The sequence below is a fragment of the Heterodontus francisci genome, unplaced genomic scaffold (genome assembly GCF_036365525.1).
Source record: "Heterodontus francisci isolate sHetFra1 unplaced genomic scaffold, sHetFra1.hap1 HAP1_SCAFFOLD_102, whole genome shotgun sequence".
NCBI classification, from domain to species: Eukaryota; Metazoa; Chordata; class Chondrichthyes; order Heterodontiformes; family Heterodontidae; genus Heterodontus; species Heterodontus francisci.
Window position 1 is genome coordinate 3628575 of NW_027140380.1, and position 21879 is coordinate 3650453.

The window sequence follows — 21879 nt, forward strand, 5'->3', positions numbered from 1 at the left end:
TGAGTGGAACTGACTAGATTGCTCCGGGGAGAGCCAGCATGGACGTGATAGGCCAAACGACCACCTTCTGTGCTGTAAATGACTCTGTGTTGTTTCTCAAATTCAATCCACTGGCGCTTGGTAAATAATTTCAAAGTAAATTGTGCAACCGGAAAATCAGAACCAAGGCAAGGGACGCATAAGGAAGCAAAATTGCTGAAACCCGGGACTTTTAGATTTTCAGTCTAACGCTCTCCCAACTGAGCTATTTCAGCCCTACATTAACAGTGGCTTGGTGTCCTTGTTGTGGAAGAAAATACATACATTCAAGTTTTCCAAAAAATTAAAGAACACAACATGTGAGTAATATTCCCCATTGCTTTCTCAGTACTGATGGATTGTGAAGCGGGAGACAGCCAGAAGTGCCACTGAGCCGCACAGACCCCGAGCTGAGAATGAAATGAGATCATATTCAATCTTTCATAGTGAGATGCTGCTGAGAGGTCAGAGTCCTGAATCAAAGCGAGACTTGCTCATTTCAAACACTCCCTGTACTCTCTGCTCATGAAGCCTTAAAAAAGGGAAAAACAGAATGGCACTCAAACTCACAACCCTGCCATTAAAAGTCTCATATTCGACTGACAGAACTGTCACTTCTACTCGGTCTCTTATTGGATGGATGCAACTCCAACGCAGGGGTGGCATTCAAATCCTCCCATGGGTCCACATGTCAGACTGAGTTCCATGTTGTAGACTAAAGCAAAGGAAATCTGCTCACTTCCAAAACTATCAGCGAATTGAAGCTGATTACAATCAACATCATCGGAGGTCAGAACTACCTGGTGAAAGGAGATACCCTGAAGAAGGATCCACAATTATTCAAAGGCATCGACAAAGTGAAAAACAAGAAAATCGATGAGTCAATGCAAGCCAAACAACAGAAACACTGAAGAATTCCATTCCATTCCAGTCCAGAACCCAGTCCTGTTGTTTTTGGAGTCAGGTCACAATTACAGCAACAACTTTATATTCCCACTTGGCTTTCTGTACATTTAGTTAATTGCAATTTTGTCGACAAGCTCTTTGAATCCAGTTGTCTGGTCCTCAAGCCAGCTCCGCATGGAAGTCAATTCCACCTTCTGCAAGGCTGAAACCAAAAGATAACCTTAATCTAAAAATGCCAGCAGACCAGGGCTCGTCCGGGACTTGAACCCGGGATCTCTCGCATGTTAATTAACCATGATCCCGAAGCGACAATCATACGCCTAGACCAACGAGCCACTGACAGGTCAGGTTTTATTAGCTGCTGTGGAATTTCACTGGAAACACCCAGCCAATCATCCATTTTTTTTCAGATCAAAGCAAGATCCTGCAAATGCTGAAATAAAAACAGAAAGTGCTGGAAATGTTCAGCAGCTCTGGCAGCATCTGTGCTGTGAGAAACACAGTTAACGTTTCAGGGCACTCACCTTTTGTTTCAGCCATCCTTTCAGACTGCTTCTGTCCATCCAATCTCACTTTCTATTCTATCCACATTCTAACCATTCACGACGTTACTACATTTTTCATGAATTCCTCATTTCTTTTATTGCTGACAATTTTGTATTTCTGGCCTTTGCTTCAGACACCACCACAAGTGGAATCATGTCTCCATCTACCCAATCAAACCACTTCGCTGTATCCTCATATTGCAATGTTTCTTTAACCCTGACAGACTGTGGAGTTTCTGCTGCTTGATTGCAGTTCTTGCTTCCCGAAAGTAGATGTCACCTCACTCCAATACAGTGAAGTTTACAAATCTGAGAGAGACACAACAGGAAATAATTGTTCACATTTTTGTGAATGTGTGGGATTTAGAAATACTAGGAGTGGAGACGAGTTATTATTGCACTCTGCTATTAAATCTTTTATAATGGACTCCAGCATTTTCCCCACGACTGATGTCAGGCTAACCGGTATATAATTCGCTGTTTTCTTTCTGCCTCTTTTTTTAAATAATGGAGTTACATTAACTACCGTCCAATCCATTGGAACTGTTCCAGAGTCGATAGAATTTTGAAAAAAGACCAGAAATGCATCTGCTATTTCAAGGGCCACTTCCTTAAGTACTCTGGGATGTAGATTATCAGGCCCTGGGGATTTATCGGCCTTCAATCCCATCAATTTCCCAAACATTCCCTACTAATACTGATTTCATACAGTTCCTCCTTCTCACTAGACCCTATGTTCACCAACATTTCTGGGAGATAATTTGTATCCTCCTTTGTGAAGACAGATCCAAAGTATTTATTTAATTGGTCTGCCATTTCTTTGTTCCCCATTATAAATTCCCCCGTTTCTGACTGTAAGGGGCCCACATTTGTCTTCACTAATCTTTTTCTCTACACATATCTATGGAAGCTTTTACAGTCAGTTTTTGTGTTCTCTGCTAGCTTACTCTCATACTCTATTTCCCCCTTCTTAATCAATCCTTTTGTCCTCCACTGCTAAATTCCAAACTGCTCACAATCTTCAGGTTTGCTGCTTGTTCTGGCCATTTTATATTTCTCCTCCTTGGATCTAATACTTTCCTTAATTTCTTTTGTAAGCCACAGTTGAGCCACCCTTCCTGTTTTACTTTTGCACAGACAGGAATGAACAATTGTTGTAATTCATCCATGCGCTCTTTAAATGCTAGCCATTGCCTATCCACTGTCAACCCTTTAAGTAACGTTCCCCAATCTATCATAGCCAACTCCCACCTGATACCTTCATAGTTTCCTTTATTTAGATTCAGGACCCGAGTCTCGGAATCACCTCTCTCACAATCCATCTTAATGAAGAATGTTATCATATTATGGGCGCACTTCCCCAAGGGACCCCACACAACAAGATTGTTAACTAATCCTTTCTCATTACACAATACCCAGTCCAGGATGGCCTGTTCTCTAGAGGTGTTATACACCTCTATCAATTCTCCACTCAATCTCCTTTGATTTAGGCAGAATAATCCTAGCTTTTCCAACCTAACCTTGTAACTAAAATCCCCCATCCCTGGATCCATTCTGGTAAATCACCTCTGCGTCCTCTCAAGGACCCTCACATTCTTTCTAAAGTCTGCTGAGCAGAACTGGAAGCAACACTCCAATTGGGGCCTAACCAGAGTTTTATAATGGTTCAGCATAACTTCCCTGCTTTTGTACTCAATGCCTCTATTTTTGAAGCCCAAGATCCCATTTGCTTTGCGAACCACTCTCGCAATATGTCTTGCCACCTTCAAAGATTGATGCACATGAACCCCAAGTTCCTCTATTCCAGCACACTCTTTGGAACTGTGCCATTAAGTATATATTGCCTCTCCCTATTCCTTTACATCACCTCACACTTGTCACTGTTAAATTCCATCTGCCACCTGTCTGCCCATTCTGCTAGCCTATCACTGTCCTGTTGCAGGCAGTTCATATCATCCTCACTGTTTGCCACTCCTCCAAGTTTGTTGTCATCGGGATATTTTGAGATTTTACTCTGTATTCCAAGATCCAAGTCAATTACCTTGAGCAAAAAAAGCAGTGGTTCCAGCACTGACCCTTGGGGAACACCACTGTCGACTATCCTCCAGTCTGACAAAGAACCATTTAATAAGACTCGCTGTTTTCTGTCCTTAAACCAATTTTCTATCCAATTGGACACTGACCCTCCTATCCCAGGAACCTCAATTTTGTTAACCGCCCTTTTATGTGGTACCTTGTCAAACGCTTCCTTAAAATCCATATAAACAACATCCAATGCAATCCCTTCATCAACCTGCTCTGTTAGTTCATCAAAAAATGCAGTTAGATTAGTCAAGCATGAACTCCCATTTATAAATCCATGCTCACTCTCCTTAATTAACTCGAACCTCTCCAAGTGACTGTTGATTTTTTACCCTGATTATTCTTTCTAAAACCTTACCCACCGCTGCTGTTAATCTAACTAGCCTGTAGTTACCCGGAATGTCCTTACACCCTTTCTTGAATAAGGGTGTCGCATTTGCCACTGTTTAATCCTCTGGCACCTCCCCCGTATCCAGGGAAGATTGGAAGATTATTGCAAGCCCTTCCGTTATCTGCATCCGCATTTCCTTTCGCAACCTGGGATGTGAGCCATCCGGACCAGGTGATTTATCTTCCCTAAGCACAGCCAGCCTTTTTAGTACCTCCCTCTCCTAATTTGTACTCTCTCCATTGCCTTTACTTTCTTCACTTCAACTGATATTTTGTCAAATTCCACTTCCTTAGTGATCACTGATGCAAAGTACTCATGAAGTAGATTAACATTGCCCTGCACCTCTAAGCTTATATTATCCTTTTTGTCCCTAATAGGCCCGACTCAACCTCTTACTACCCACTTATCATTTACATGCCGCTCGAAGATTTTTGGGTTTCCTTTCATGTTGACTGCCAGTCTATTCTCATAGAAATAGAGAATAAGCAAATCGAGAAGATATAAGTATTTCCCATCCTTGATGAGGTGGAATTTTTTATCCTGTGGGTGGTAATGACTTGGCCCACGAGTATGGTGGACGCAGAGACAATCAATGATTTGAAAAGGAAATTAGATGGATACTTGAAGGAAAGAAACCTGCAGGAGGAAAGGGATCGAGCTGGTGAGTGGAACTGACTAGATTGCTCCGGGGAGAGCCAGCATGGACATGATAGGCCAAACGACCACCTTCTATGCTGTAAATGACTCTGTGTTGTTTCTCAAATTCAATCCACTGGTGCTTGGTAAATCATCTCAAAGTAAATTGTGCAACTGGAAAATCAGAACCAAGGCAAGGGACGCATAAGGAAGCAAAATTGCTGAAACCCGAGATTGAGCTAGGGACCTTTAGATTTTCAGTCTACCGCTCTCCCAACTGAGCTATTTCAGCCCTACATGAGCAGTGGCTTGGTGTCCTTGTTTTGGAAGAAAATACATGCATTCAAGTTTTCCAAAAAATTAAAGAATACAACATGTGAGTAATATTCCCCATTGCTTTCTCAGTACTGATGGATTGTGAAGCGGGAGACAGCCAGAAGTGCCACTGAGCCGCACAGACCCCGAGCTGAGAATGAAATGAGATCAAATTCAATCTTTCATAGTGAGATGCTGCAGAGAGGTAAGAGTCCTGAATCAAAGCGAGGCTTGCTCATTTCAAACACTCCCTGTACTCTCTGCTCATGAAGCCTTAAAAAAGGGAAAAACAAAATGGCACTCAAACTCACAAAAATAAAAGCAAAATACTGCGGATGCTGGAAATCTGAAACAAAAACAAGAAATGTTGGAATCACTCAGCAGGTCTGGCAGCATCTGTGGAAAGAGAAGCAGAGTTAAGGTTTCGGGTCAGTGACCCTTCTTTGGAACTGACAAATATTAGAAAAGTCACAGATTATAAGCAAGTGAGGTGGGGGTGGGGCAAGAGATAACAAAGGAGAAGGTGCAGATTGGACCAGGCCACATAGCTGACCAAAAGGTCACGGAGCAAAGGCAAACAATATGTTATTGGTGTGTTGAAAGACAAAGCATTAGTACAGATTAGGTGTGAATACACTGAATATTGAACAGCAGCAAGTGCAAACCTGAAAAAAAACCTGAAAAAACAGTGAGTAAGCAAACTGAACAAACTAAGATGAAATGAAATAAATGCAAAAAAAGATTGTAAAAAATGTAAAAAAGAATGTAAAAAAAAAGGAAGAAAAAATAACTAAAAATGAAAGTAAAATGGGGGACTGTCATGCTCTGAAATTATTGAACTCAATGTTCAGTCCGGCAGGCTGTAGTGTGCCTAATCGGTAGATGAGATGCTGTTCCTCGAGCTTGCGTTGATGTTCACTGGAACACTGCAGCAATCCCAGGACAGAGATGTGAGCATGAGAGCAGGGGGGAGTGTTGAAATGGCAAGCAACCGGAAGCTCAGGGTCCTGCTTGCGGACTGAGCGGAGATGTTCCGCAAAGCGGTCACCCAGTCTGCGCTTGGTCTCCCCAATGTAGAGCAGACCACACTGTGAGCAGCGAATACAGTATACTACATTGAAAGAAGTACAAGTACATCGCTGCTTCACCTGAAAGGAGTGTTTGGGGCCTGGGATAGTGAGGAGAGAGGAGGTAAATGGGCAGGTATTACACCTCCTGCGATTGCAGGGGAAGGTGCCCTGGGACGGGGACGAGGTGGTGGGGGTAATGGAGGAGTGGACCAGGGTGTCGAGGAAGGAAAGATCCCTTCGGAATGCTGACAGGGGAAGGGAGGGGTAGATGCGACTGGTAGTGGCATCACGCTGAAGGTGGCGAAAATGGCGGAGGATGATCCTTTGGATATGGAGGCTGGTGGGATGAAAAGTGAGGACAAGGGGAACCCTGTCACGGTTCTGGGAGGGAGGGGAAGGGGTGAGGGGAGAGGTGCGGGGAATGGGTCGGACACGGTTGAGGGCCCTGTCAACCACAGTGGGGGGAAATCCTCGGTTGAGGAAAAAGGAGGTCATATCAGAAGCACCGTCATGGAAGGTAGCATCATCAGAGCAGATGCGTTGGAGACGGAAAAACTGGGAGAATGGAATGGAGTCCTTACAGGAGGTAAGGTGTGAAGAAGTGTAGTCGAGGTAGCTGTGGGAGTCGGTGGGCTTATAATGGATATTGGTAGACAACCTATTCCCAGAGATGGAGACAGAGAAGTCGAGGAAGGGAAGGGAAGTGTCAGAAATGGACCATGTGAAGGTGAGAGAAGGGTGGAAATTGGAAGCAAAGTTGATAAAGTTTTCTAGTTCGGGGCGGGAGCACTTCAACTCCACGCACTTCCTTCAAGTAAAAGGTGTCGCTATGGGTACCCGCATGGGTCCTAGTTATGCCTGTCTTTTTGTGGGATATGTCGAGCATTCTTTGTTCCAGTCCTACTCAGGCCTCCTCCCCCAACTCTTTTTCCGGTACATTGATGACTGTATCGGTGCCGTTTCCTGCTCCCGCCCCAAACACTCCTTTCAGGTGAAGCAGCGATTTGCTTGTACTTCTTTCAATGTAGTATACTGTATTCGCTGCTCACAGTGTGGTCTCCTCTACATTGGGGAGACCAAGCGCTTTGCGGAACATCTCCGCTCAGTGCGCAAGCAGGACCCTGAGCTTCCGGTTGCTTGCCATTTCAACACTCCCCCCTGCTCTCATGCTCACATCTCTGTCCTGGGATTGCTGCAGTGTTCCAGTGAACATCAACGCAAGCTCGAGGAACAGCATCTCATCTACCGATTAGGCACACTACAGCCTGCCGGACTGAACATTGAGTTCAATAATTTCAGAGCATGACAGTCCCCCATTTTACTTTCATTTTTAGTTGTTTTTTCTTCCTTTTTTTTTACATTCTTTTTTACATTGTTTACAATCTTTTTTTGCATTTATTTCATTTCATCTTAGTTTGTTCAGTTTGCTTACCCACTGTTTTTTTCAGGTTTTTTTTCAGGTTTGCACTTGCTGCTGTTCAATATTCAGTGTATTCACACCTAATCTGTACTAATGCTTTGTCTTTCAACACACCAATAACATATTGTTTGCCTTTGCTCCGTGACCTTTTGGTCAGCTATGTGGCCTGGTCCAATCTGCACCTTCTCCTTTGTTATCTCTTGCCCCACCCCCACCTCACTTGCTTATAATCTGTGACTTTTCTAATATTTGTCAGTTCCGAAGAAGGGTCACTGACCCGAAACGTTAACTCTGCTTCTCTTTCCACAGATGCTGCCAGACCTGCTGAGTGATTCCAGCATTTCTTGTTTTTGACTCAAACTCACAACCCTGCCATTAAAAATCTCATATTCGACTGACAGAACTGTCACTTCTACTCGGTCTCTTATTGGATGGATGCAACTCCAACGCAGGGGTGGCATTCAAATCCTCCCATGGGTCCACATGTCAGACTGAGTTCCATGTTGTAGACTCAAGCAAAGGAAATCTGCTCAGTTCCAAAACTATCAGCAAATTGAAGCTGATTACAATCAACATCATTAGAGGTCAGAACTACCTGGTGAAAGAAGACACTCTGAAGAAGGATCCACAATTATTCAAAGGCATCGACAAAGTGAAAAACAAGAAAATCGATGAGTCAATGCAAGCCAAACAACAGAAACACTGAAGATTTCCATTCCAGTCCATTCCAGAACCCAGTCCTGTTGTTTTTGGAGTCAGGTCTCAATTACTGCGACAACTTTATATTCTCACTTGGCTATGTGTACATTGTGTAAATTTCAATTTTGTCGACAAGCTCTTTGAATCCAGTTCTCTGATCCTGAAGCCAGCTCCGTAAGGCTGACACCAATCAGTAACATTAAACTAAAAATGCCAAGAGCTCATTGGTGATTTGAACCTGGGGTCGCTCACACTTTCATTAATCACACTCCTTAAACAAGAATCACACCCATTGAACAAGGAGCCACTGACAGCAAGGTGTTGTATTAGCTCCTGTGGAATTTCACGGGCACCCACAGTGGATCATCCAACCCATAATCCTGAGATTAAAAGTGTCCTGTTCCACTGACTGAACTGTCACTTCTACTCTGTCTCTTGTTGGACGGATGCAGTTGTAGGCTCCACCCCCGGGTTGGCAGTTTTTTCTCCATGAACCAGCTTCCTCTCAATTCCCAAATTTATCAGTAAATCCACTGACAAAATCTCCAAAGTGTTATTTATTCCTCTCACTCCTCGATAATAAAATTTCGATCTCTTTGCTCTTTTTACCTTGCAAACATTGATATCCATTTTGCTCAGCATTTATTTCTCTCTCCTTTTTATTTAGTTCATGCATTTTTTAGAAACATTTCATTTCAATTATTTCTGGGGCAAGAAATGAACAGAAGAGATTTGCTGCAATGATACCGGGGTGAAGGATTTCAGTTATGTGGAGAGATTGGAGAAGCTGAGGTTTTTCTTCTTGGAGCAGAGAAAGTTCAGAAGAGATTTGTCCGAGGTGTTCAAAATCATGATGGTTCTCAACACTTTCAATCAGGAGAAACTGTTTCCTGTGGCAAAAGGGTCAGTAAGCAGAGGACACAGATATCAGGTGATTGGCAAAAGAACTAGAGGTGACATGAAGAACCATTTGTTACACAGTAATGTGTTGTGATCTGGAATGCACTGTCTGATTGGGAGATGAAAGCAGATTCAATCGTAACTTTCAAAAGGGATATGGATATATGCTGGAAGGGAAAATGTACAGGATTACAGGAAAAAGCCACGCAGCAGGACTAATTGTAATTTGTCTCTACCAAAGAGACAATACTGGCATGATGGACCAAATGGTCTCTTTGTTCGTCATTCTGTGATTCCATAGACATCATGTTACTAGAATTCCCTCTGACCTGGAAGAGAATCAAACCGAGATTCGAGGTATTGTAAACACCACCCATGACATATTGTTTATTCCCTGTTTTTCACATTGGCTGCCCCTCGTTCTTTATGTGTTTCCAGCCTGGTCTGCTCCTCTGACCTTCATTCCTGACACTCTATCGAGCGTGGCTGACTCATTGCTTGCAATGTTGTGTAATGGTGACTTCACCTTTAAGAAACTGTACCTTTAAGATACCAAGCCACTGATGCAACAGATGACATCATCATACATATATAAGGAGACACCATTTTGAGAGACACATTCTACACATGGCTTGTGGAGAGCGCACACACACCGATGAGAAAAAGACCTGGGACCTGTGATCATGCCATGTAGATAAGAAAGACAATAAATACTGTTTGTATTGAATCTGAATATAAAGCCTGGGGTCATCATTTAATGTAGACGTAAGAACACAGCACAACACTATATTTTTCTGACATTGAGGATTAAAAAGAAGTAATCACACAGACAACCAGGGACATACAGAAGACTTACATTGACAATTCCAGATTTAAATAAACAACAATCATCATGTGTGCACAACAACAGCCAGTCTTTCCAGCCTTTACAGAGATAGACAGCAACCCAGGGCCACACTGGAGCAAATGGCTCACAAGACTTGAACTCCTAATGATGGCACTCGCTATCAATACACCCCGAAGAAAGAGAGCATTACTCCTACACTCTGCTGGACCAAAAGTTGACAATACCTTCAATACACTCAGAGACACTGGAACCGATAATGATTATGATGTTGCGATGCATTTTCTAACAAGATATTTTCAAGCAAGGGCAAATTCTCACTCTGAAATTTATGTTTTAGGCAAGCAAAACAATATGGTGCGAGACTCTTGACCACGACATGATGAGACTCAGAAGTCTGAGAAAGAGGCAAATAACGTGACGACGAGATTCCCCTGAGAAACACACAAAACACAAGGACACAGAGGAAACCCAGAGAAAGGTCAAGGAAGACCAAGACAGAAGTCACAATCACATTCAAACATCCAATCATTGCAGTGGTGAGGATCCTTATTACAAAACTTGTCCTTCGAGAGGGAAGAAGTGTAAAGTATGCAGAAAAATGGGATATTTCACTACAGTATGCTGATCGAAGCCTGCAGGAAACATTCATAGATTTAAATGCCAGAAGGAAGATTACATATTTGCAGCACGAGAGAAGATTTTTGTTGCTCGTGACCACAAGTCCCGACACCTGCCCATGTGTGATGTGTTCAGAGGTAATTCGACAATATCTGCAGTAATTGACTCGGAGCAATGATCAACATAATGGATGCTCCGACATTCCACAAGTAACAGAGAAAACAGAAACTGTAATTAAACAAGCTGATATCTAAAATCTTCTCCCATGGATCAGATACTCCTCCACCAGTCCTAGGGATCATCCAAGTTACTTTTAAGTCCTCCCAGGGGTCCACATGTCAGACTGAGTTCCATGTTGCAGAATCAAGCAAAGAAAATGTGCTCAGTTCCAAAACTATCAGCAAGTTGAAGCTGATTACGATCAACATCACCAGAGGTCAGAACTACATTGTGAAAGAAGACAGTCTGAACAAGGATCCACAATATATACAAAGACATCGGCAAAGTAAAAAAGAAAACTTTATTTTAGTTTGTTCAGTTTGTTTCTACTGTGCCTACCCACTGTTGTTTTCATGTTTGTGATTGTGGCTGTTTAGTTTTTCAGTCCATTAACACCCTATCTGCACGAATGCTTTGTCTTTCAGCACACCATTAACATTTTGTTTGCCTTTTTCTGGTCAACTATTCTGTGGCCTTGTCCTATCTACACCTTCTCCTTTGTCATCTCTTGCCCCACCCCCGCTTTACTTGCTTATAATCTTTTACATTTCTAATATTTGCCAGTTCTGAAGAAGGGTCACTGACCTGAAACGTTAACTCTGCTTCTCTCTCCACAGATGCTGCCAGACCTGCTGAGTCTTGTCAGCACTTTCAGTTTTTTTTTCAAATTTCCAGCATCTGCAGTATTTTGCTTTTAAGAAATTCGATGAATCAGTTTCCTTATTTATTTCTGACAAATGATAGATTTGAGTTAGGTAAGGTACCAAGGGTTACAGAAACAAGCAGACAAATGGTGTTAATATACAGATCAGCAAATATCTAATTGAATGGTGGAACAGACTCGAAAGGCTGAATGTCCTCGTCAAGTTCCTATGTTTCTCTTCATTGTCCAAACCCCAACAGTAAACGTCTTTGTTCTCTCCATCGATGTTGAATGAGCCATCGTGTGTTTCCAGTGTTTTGACTTGTTTAAAGGTCGGTTTTTGGGATGAGCCGATGGAATTTAAAACTGATATCCGGCTTCAAACTGCTATTAACCGAGGCCACGCCATTGTCGGATCATTTAATGACCACTCAAAACTCACCTGAGACCAGTGTTGGTGTGCAGCTATGAGAGGGGATTTCTGCACAGTCAGGGCAGGGAACAGCAGTGAGACCAGTGTTAATGTGCAGCTATGAGAGGGGATTTCTGTACAGTCAGAGCAGGGAACAGCAGTGAGACCAGTGTTAATGTGCAGCTATGAGAGGGGATTTCTATATAGTCAGGGCAAGGAACAGCAGTGAGACCAGTGTTAATGTGCAGCTATGAGAGGGGATTTCTATACAGTCAGAGCAGGGAACAGCAGTGAGACCAGTGTTAATGTGCAGCTATGAGAGGGGATTTCTGTACAGTCAGAGCAGGGAACAGCAGTGAGACCAGTGTTAATGTGCAGCTATGAGAGGGGATTTCTGTACAGTCAGGGCAGGGAACAGCAGTGAGACCAGCGTTAATGTGCAGCTATGAGAGGGGATTTCTGTACAGTCAGAGCAGGGAACAGCAGTGAGACCAGTGTTAATGTGCAGCTATGAGAGGGGATTTCTGTACAGTCAGAGCAGGGAACAGCAGTGAGACCAGTGTTAATGTGCAGCTGTGAGAGGGGATTTCTGTACAGTCAGAGCAGGGAACAGCAGTGAGACCAGCGTTAATGTGCAGCTATGAGAGGGGATTTCTGTACAGTCAGAGCAGGGAACAGCAGTGAGACCAGTGTTCATGTGCATCTATGAGAGGGGATTTCTGTACAGTCAGAGCAGGGAACAGCAGTGAGACCAGTGTTAATGTGCAGCGATGAGAGGGGATTTCTGTACAGTCAGAGCAGGGAACAGCAGTGAGACCAGTGTTAATGTGCAGCTATGAGAGGGGACTTTTGTACAGTCAGGGCAGGGAACAGCAGTGAGACCAGTGTTAATGTGCAGCTATGAGAGGGGATTTCTGTCCAGTCAGAGCAGGGAACAGCAGTGAGACCAGCGTTAATGTGCAGCTATGAGAGGGGATTTCTGTACCGTCAGGGCAGGGAACAGCAGTGAGACCAGTGTTAATGTGCAGCTATGAGAGGGGACTTTTGTACAGTCAGGGCAGGGAACAGCAGTGAGACCAGTGCTAATGTGCAGCTATGAGAGGGGATTTCTGTACCGTCAGGGCAGGGAACAGCAGTGAGACCAGTGTTAATGTGAAGCTATGAGAGGGGATTTCTGTACAGTCAGAGCAGGGAACAGCAGTGAGACCAGCGTTAATGTGCAGCTATGAGAGGGGATTTCTGTACCGACAGGGCAGGGAACAGCAGTGAGACCAGTGTTAATGTGCAGCTATGAGGGGGGATTTATGTACCGTCAGGGCAGGGAACAGCAGTGAGACCAGTGTTAATGTGCAGCTATGAGAGGGGAATTTTGTACAGTCAGGGCAGGGAACAGCAGTGAGACCAGTGTTAATGTGCAGCTATGGGAGGGGATTTTTGTACAGTCAGGGCAGGGAACAGCAGTGAGACCAGTGTTAATGTGCAGCTATGAGAGGGGACTTTTGTACAGTCAGAGCAGGGAACAGCAGTGAGACCAGTGTTAATGTGCAGCTATGAGAGGGGACTTTTGTGCAGTCAGAGCAGGGAACAGCAGTGAGACCAGTGTTAATGTGCAGCTATGAGAGGGTATTTCTGTACAGTCAGGGAATGGAACAGCAGTGAGACCAGTGTTAATGTGCAGCTATGAGAGGGGACTTTTGTACAGTCAGAGCAGGGAACAGCAGTGAGACCAGTGTTAATGTGCAGCTATGAGAGGGGATTTCTACACAGTCAGGGCAGGGAACAGCAGTGAGACCAGTGTTAATGTGCAGCTATGAGAGGGGATTTCTGTACAGTCAGGGAATGAAACAGCAGTGAGACCAGTGTTAATGTGCAGCTATGAGAGGGGATTTCTGCACCATCAGGGCAGGGAAAAGCAGTGAGACCAGTGTTAATGTGCAGCTTTGAGAGGGGATTTCTGTACAGTCAGGGCGGGGAACAGCATTGAGGGAGAGAAGCTGTCGGTATCTGGGTAGGGTCTGAGTTTATCGAATAGTATCAAGAAAGAGCAATTATATTGGGACTGGGTTGTGTTCTCTCTCACACACAGACAGTTACTCTCCCTCCCTCTGTCTTGCTCTCTCTCACAGACACATACCCAATTTTTTCTCTCTCTTGTGAACTCTGTCTCATACGCTTTCTCTCTGCCCATTTTCCAGTAGAAATAGAAAGCCTTCTACTATTTTGGAGAATCTGGAGTTGTTCTTCTTTGGGAAGAGAAGGTTGAGATGAGATTTGATGGAGGTGTTCAAAATCATGAAGGGTTTGGACAGAGTAGATAGGGAGAAACTATTCCCATTGGCAGAAGTGTCAAGAACCAGAGGGCACAGATTTAAGGTGAAAGGCCAAAGAACCAGAGGCAACATGAGGGAAAACTTTTTTATGCAGCGACTGGTTAGGATCTGGGTTGCACTGCCTGACAGTGTGGTGGAGGCAGATTCAATCATGACTTTTGAAAGAGAATTTAATAATTATCTGAAGAAAAGAAAATGCAGGGTTACAGACAAAGGCGGGTGAGTGTGACTAGCTGGCTTGTTCTTGCAGAGAGCTGGCATGGACACAAATGGCTGAATGGCCTCCTTCTGTGCTGTAACCTGTCTATGATTCTCTGACTCTAAGCCTAGAGATTACCAGTGCCTGTGAGTGTCTCAAATGTCTACAGGTGGTGAACCAGCCCACAAACCAAGGAATGAAGCAATAATTAAAGTTCAGAAATCCTAAGGTATCAGGATGTGGGAGGGACTATTGCTCTCAGTTTGAAGTACTGATTTCATTAATTGAATATCCTTAGTGTCCCAGCTCAGTGTAATCCTGAGCAATAATTGCCAGCAGGTTTTTGAAGTGACAATTAAATGAGGCCCTGTTGGTGGATGTTAAAGATTCCCCAGCGCTATTGAAAGAATCACAGGGAATTCTCGCACTGTCCTGACCAACATTCCTGACTCAGTAACATCACCTGAAACAGCTGAACACAAAGAACTAACTGAAGGGTCAAAGTGTAAGGAAGAATAACCAAACCCGTGTCAACTTCACACAGGAACCCATCGACCATCAGAAAACACACTTCATGAGCTGCAATGTCTGATCATTGAGTCACAGGTATCTCCTCCTGCCTGGCTTCGTTCCGTGTGGGAATAGGAATTAGAATGTTTCAGCAACTCATGAAGGTATCCCCGGAGCAGTTGAAACAGCATTCCCCGTGTTTCAATAAGAAATTCTGATCCGAAATGAAGAAAAAACAGAAAATGCTGGTAATACTCAGCAGATCTGTCCATCACAGGACTGATACAAGCTCAATTCTCAATCCAAACAGTGAGAGATCCAAACACTGAGACAGAATATGAACAGAGAGAGAAAAAACAGGTTAACTGTGCTATGAGAGTAAAAGCAGGAAATGCTGGAAATACTCAGCAGGTTTATTCAGCATCTGTGTCGAGAGAGAAGCAGAGTTAACATTTCAAGTCAGTTACCCTTCATCACAGCTGACAACATTATAAATGAAAAGGTTTTAAGCAAGTAAAGCTGGGGGTGGGGCAAGAGATAACAAAAGAGGTGTTGATTGGACAAGGTCACAGAGAATAACTGACCAGAAGGGCATGGAACAAAGGCGAACAGTGCTGAACAGTGCTCAATGGTGTGCTGAAAGACAAAGCGTTAGTACAGAGAAGGTGTGAATTGACTGTAATGCACAAAGCACTCCGAGCACAAACATTAAACATTTTTTAAAAACAGAAACAATGGGTAGACACAGTGGAAACAAACTAACCAAACTAAAAAAAAACTGAAATAAATTAACCAAATAAAAAAGAAAAAAGAAAAAAAAACTAAAGATAAAAAAGTGTGTTGGGGGGAGGGGGGGGTGTGGGGGGGTGGGGTCCGTCATGCTCTGAAATGATTGAATTTAATGTTCAGTCCGGCAGATTGTAGTGTGCCGAATCACGGACCTGAAACGTTAACTCTGCTTCTCTCTCCACAGATGCTGCCAGACCTGCTGAGTACTTCCAGCATTTTTTGTTTTTGTTTCAGATTTCCAGCATCTGCAGTATTTTGCTTTTATGTTATGAGAGTACTTCTACTGTTTTTGTAAACATGTTTTAAATATGTAAAGTTGAATTACGGATACTGATTCATGTGGAATCTTGAGGAGATTCCTCCAGTCCTCTGGCATCATTCCCATATTCAAGGAGGATTGAAAGATTGTGGTTCGAGCCTCCGCTATTTCCAACCTTACCTCCCTCAGCAACCCAGGATGCAGCCCATTCAAACTGGGTGACTTTTCTACTGTGAGAGCTGCCAACCTTGTAATTGTCTCCGCTTTATCTATTTTCATTCCGTCCAATTTTCTCACTTCCTCCTCCTTTACTGTGACATTTGCAACATCCGCTCATTTTATGATGCCAGATGAAATGTACTTAATTAGTACCTCAGCCACACCCTCTGCCTCCACAGGATCTCCTAATTGACCCACCCTTTCATTGTCTGTCCATATGTTTGGTAAAAGACTTCAGTGTTCCCAGTTATGTGACCTGCTAATCTTTTCTCATACATTCTCTTGCTGATCTCTTTTCCTTTTTCAGCTCTCCTCTGTACTTTCTGTATTCTGCTTGTTTCTCTACTGCATATGAATCCTCACATGATTTCGATATTAATGATTTTTGAACTATTTTGTTGAAGGATTGAGTTTTGTAAATTTCTCCCTAGCTCCCCTCATGGTCAGGCAGAAAGTTTAACTGCTGTGTTTTCAAACAGGAACAGCTTTATTTGAAAAGCTATTGGGACAGGATTCCGGGTTTTAATCCAGTCACAAATCTGGTTCTGATGTCTTGTGGCTCCAGCAGTCACATGACCTGTCAGAGGATGACCTCATAATTGACCCAGTCATGGAGCTGTGGGTTGATGTTTAAATTGCTTCAAAATAATTTTCCAAAAGGACAATTAAAATGAATCGATATGTAAAAGGTAGATTTTGTGAATTTGTGCTCCCAGTGGAAATTCCTGCAGTCTGCTGGTTTTCAGATCCCCAATTCCCCACAGGAAGCTCTGTGCTCGGAGTCTGCATTCATTCTAACAACATTACACAGAATCATTTCATGGGAGACCCCAGTGTGAATTGTAGACAGGTGGGCCAGTTTTAACTTTCAAAGTAACACAGAAGCAAAATACTGCAGATACTGGAAATCTGAAATAAAAACAGAAAATGCTGGAAATACTCAGCAGGTCTGGCAGCATCTGTGGAGAGAGAAACAGAGTTAACGTTTCTGGTCTGTGACCTTTCATCAGAACTCGGCTGAAATTGTTTGTTGAACAGACACGATGGTCCAAGTGGCCTCTTTCTGTGCCTTAAACTTTCTCTGACTCTGTGATTCCATGAGATTGTGGAATCAATTTCGGGGTCGATGACATTGCACTCTGTAAGGATAGGAAGATGGAGATTATTAAGTACAGTGCAAGAATATAGATGCTTTTACATTTTTTAAATCAAAATTGATTTAAATTTTGTGCTCACGAATCCTTTCTTTTGATCACAATGACACTGATAACAATGGAAAAAGCAAGACTTGCATTTCACAACCACAGGACGTTGCAAAGCCTTTTACAGCCAATGAAGGACTTTCCAAGTGCAGTCACTGTAGTCATGTAGGAAACATGGTGGCCAATGTGCGCACAGCAAGCTCCCAGAAACAACAATGTGATAAAAACGAGATAATCTGTTTTGAAGTGATGTTGATTCAGGGTTAAACAATGACCAGCACCCCAGAAATAATTCCCCTTCTATTCTCTGAAATAGTGCCATGGTACCGTTAACATCCACCTGAGAGGGCAGAGGGATCCTCAGTTTTCTGTCTCACCTGAAAAACAGCATTTCTGATAGTGCAGCACTGCCTTAGTACTGTACTGGAGTGTCAGCCATTTTTAAAGGGCTGTTAGTCCTACTGGAAAATATTTAAAGGAAGATTAAATGAAATGAAATAAATACATTGCTTTTGCCTCTCTCCCATCCCCCCAATAACAGTTAAATTAATTATTTGCCCTTCCCTCCCAAAACCTACCTTTACAATCTGACCTTCCGCCCAAAACTGCACAAACTGTAAACTATAACCCTTCCCACCATCCCCTACACCCAAGACATTAATTTGACTCCGTCCCCCCACCCCCACACTGAGAAACTTACCTTCTCCCCCCTCCCCACCAGTGTTGCACCTCATTTGCCCGGATGGGGCTCCGAAGGCACGGCAGTGCCAGCCACTGGGCTGAAGATCGCAGCGGGATATCAGGAAGTGATGGGATAATAATTAATGCAGGTTTGTGGTCCCGTTGCCGTGCGGTGGGGGTCCCCCACAAGGCCTCGCTGTCGCCGGCAATATCGAGCCAGGCCCTGCCAGCGTTGAGGTTCGTGGCAGGCCTCATCCGGGGCCATCTTCAGGCGGCCCCCACCCCACCCCCACCACAGATCTCGACGTCGAGGGCTCTATAGAATCCAGCCCATTGTTTCTGTCAATCTCAACTCCACAAGGATTTGCCTGTTAATTGTAGAAAAATTAAAGCTCGATCACCTTTTGATAAAAGGGGGTTCAAATCCATTTCCAAACAAATGATAGTTCTCATCGTATCTAGAACATGTTTTCTTACATACAAACATACCAATTAGGAGCAGGAGTAGACCACTCGGCCCCTCGAGCCTGCTCCACCATTCAATAAGATCATGGCTGATCTGATTGTAACCTCAACTCCACATTCCCACCTGCCCCCGATAACCTTTCACCCCCTTGTTTATCAAGAATCTATCTACCTCTATCTTAAAATATTTCAGAATTTCTGTCGTCCAGCAACTCTCACTTTATTTCCTGGATTTCACCTAAAAAATGTATTTCCACACTTTGGATATCCTGTACTTCATTAATGTTTTTGCTCTCTGGTGATTTCCCTTTAATTATATTCAGTGCTGGTATTTTACTGAGACACACTGACTGAAAGTGTCCCATCTTTCTGCAGGAAAAACACTCAGCTTCTTTGGCGAGGCAGTTTTCCCACTTGTGTCTCTCTCAGCCACACCTACTGCAATTGGTTGCAGCTACCACGAGATGCTCTTCCCGTCTTTCTTGTCTTTTACCACTAATTTTTCCTTTTGTTTTCTGAACAAATTCAATTGAGTCTGCAACTCTGGAGATCAGACTCTCCCTGTCCCCTCGAACAACTTTCTAACCTCTGTTTGTCTGCTCAATTGAAACTCTTTCATTAATGTGAGACCAGCCCTGGACTGTAGATGATCTGAAAGGGTGTTGTCTAATACCCCGAACACAATCCTGTCTCCATTCAGCTCTTCTCTTAAGTTGCCGTATTCACAAACCTCCGTGAGTTTGTACAAGTCATTGATAAATGAATGAATACTCTCCCCTTTCTGTTTTGTACGCTTATTAAATTCAAAGTGATTTCTGACAATGCAGCGGCCAGCCGACGTCATCAGAGCGCTGCAAGCTCGCACATGCACAAACAGTCTCCTGCGCTCTGAGATGCTGCGCATGCACAGCCTACGTCTTCCAGGACTAACTGGCGCATGCGCAGGAAAACGCTCTACCCCCTCTCAGCCACTCACTCCAGGCCGCTCGCTGCCCGCTCCTCGCTACCCTGCTCCCCCGCCCTCCGGCCGCTTGCTACCCCCCCACCCCCGCACTGCCCTCTCTCCGTCCACTCACGCCCCGCTTCTCCCCCACGTCCCTCCAGACACTAGCTCTAAGCCATGCTGCTTCCCTCCTCTCGGCCTCTCGCTCCAACATTCGATCATTCTTCACCGCACCACCCGATAAAGCAAGGCGAGCCTCGAGGGGTGATGGGGCAATGTTGGAGCGAGTGGCCGAGAGGAGGGAAGCGGCAGAGCCCATGGCCTGGAGTGTGAGCAGCCAGAGAGCAGGATGGGGGTGGTGGTGGGTGATGCGGGGAGTGAGCAGTCAGAGAGTGGGATGGGGGGAAGCGGGGAATGATCGTCCGGAGAATGGGATGGCACTGTTTAGAGGGGATTTGAGGAAAAAATGTTTCACCTCGAGGGTGGTTGGAATCTGGAACACATTGCCTGAAGGAGTGGTGGAGGCAGGAACCCTCACAACATTTAAGAAGTATCTAGATGAGCACTCAAAACGCCACAGAATACAAGGCTACGGCCACGTGCTGGAAAATGGAATTAGAATAGATAGGTACTTGATGGCCGGCACGGACATGATGGCCGAAGGGCCTGTTTCTGTGCTGTATAACTCTATGAAACCTCACTGAATTCCAGAGGGTGTGCAGCACTGTCAGAGGTGCTGTCCTTCTAATGAGACTTCAAATAGCGCAACGTTCTCCGAGTATCAACCAAAACATGTCCATTGTGTAGATATGTGCCATATTTGCTTATGAAACGACAATCACTGCTCCTAAAGTAATTCACTTTAGGTGAATTAAGATGACTTGGTACTATATAACTGGCGAATGCGCAAGAGGTAGCGGGGGACTGTTGGGGTGGGATGGAGGCGGTGATGGCAACCTTTGAGGGGATTTTTGGGTCGAAGTTGTTTTCTGTGATAAATTGAGTAGCTCCATCTTTAATCCTGGCAGCTGCCTGAGTGTCACAGACAGTGACGTTTCAGTGGAAGAGGCTGCATTTGCGCATGTGCTAGTACAGCGTCACCTGGTGGTTGCGTTGTCAGCAAATGCAGCGTTTTAACTTTGGCTCCACGATGACATTTTTTTCCTCAATTAAAATAGGTCTTGAGTGCCTAAATAACTTCTGCACATGTAGCCTTCTGTTCTTCATGAGGATGTTGCCTGCACAATCCCTCCATTGCAGACAATAGCGTACTGACCTGCTCCATGTCTGGCTTCTGCACGAGACCCGATGCAGTACGATACCTTGCAAACCTCTGGAACCATCTCGGCCACTCCTCGGCTTGGTTCAGTCCAGTGACCTTTTCAAAGGTGCAGGCAAAGATTTCTCCATCTTCACTTTGGTTTACTGTGGCCCCCATATAATATTCTGATATCTGTCAAGGCTTAGTACAGAATTTATAAGAATCTGACGGTTAAAATAACCTGAGTTTACTCTACACACCTTGCATTGAAGGTTTCATCGACAACTCTCCATGAGGTGCCGTACAGATTATATTACATCACGTCCTGTGATGATGCACATAGTCTCTTTATATAATCTGCCCAGTAACAACCCAATGTCCACTCTTATATTATTGTACAGATGTGAGAAAAGCTGAGGATGGGAATGGAACGTCTGAATGAAGATTTCATGATGCTGATGATGTAAATGAGGCTGATCTGTTTCCCATTCCACAATCCCTCTTTATTTCTGTGCATGTTTCTCGATGCTGTTTCAACCAAATTGAAAAAGAATCACAAATCCTCCTCTGGAGCCTCAGATGTCTATTAAGAAAAGGCATGGTGGCCAAGTGGTAAGTCGTCAGTCTTGTAAACTGAAGATCACGGGTTCAATCCCCGTCCGTGCCTTATGATTAGTTTCTCACTTTAAATGTGATGTTGCCATAAAAGATGTCTTTTGCATTTGTTTCGGCCATCTGGAAATCAGTGTGATGTTACAGTTTATCCTGGACACTGGGAAGAACATGAGGAGTAGCCACATGATTCCTCGAGCCTTCTCTGCCACTGATAGAGTGAAAATAACTGAGGTCCAAGCACTGAACCTTATTACTGTGCATTTGCTTGATATTTAACAGAGCTATTCTATTAATCCCACATCCCGCACTCCTGTCCTTTCCCCCATTGCCCTGTTAGATTTTCCATGTCAGGTAAATATCCAATTCCATTCAGAGTTAACATTGAATCTGCTTCCACTGACCTTTCAGGATTGCATTCCAGACCAGAACAACACACTGCTGAAAAAACAACTTCTGGGAAATGAACCCGGCCAGGTGTTAGATTTAGATGTAGGTGAGCACTTTGGTGACAGTGATCACAATTCGGTTAGGTTTACCTTAGCGATGGGCAGGGACAGGTATATACCGCAGGGCAAGAATTATAACTGGGGGAAAGGAAATTATGATGCAATTAGGCAAGATTTAGGATGCGTAGGAGGGGGAAGGAAACTGCAGGGGATGGGAACAATCGAAATGTGGAGCTTAT

General features: G+C 44.0%; 1 non-coding gene across 1 annotated transcript; it reads left to right on the forward strand.

Moving 5' to 3' along the window:
• Positions 1 to 21174: 21174 nt before the first annotated feature.
• trnat-ugu (transfer RNA threonine (anticodon UGU)) lies at positions 21175 to 21246 on the forward strand. Its single transcript has one exon. It is a non-coding gene; the product is annotated as a tRNA-Thr (tRNA).
• Positions 21247 to 21879: the final 633 nt, after the last annotated feature.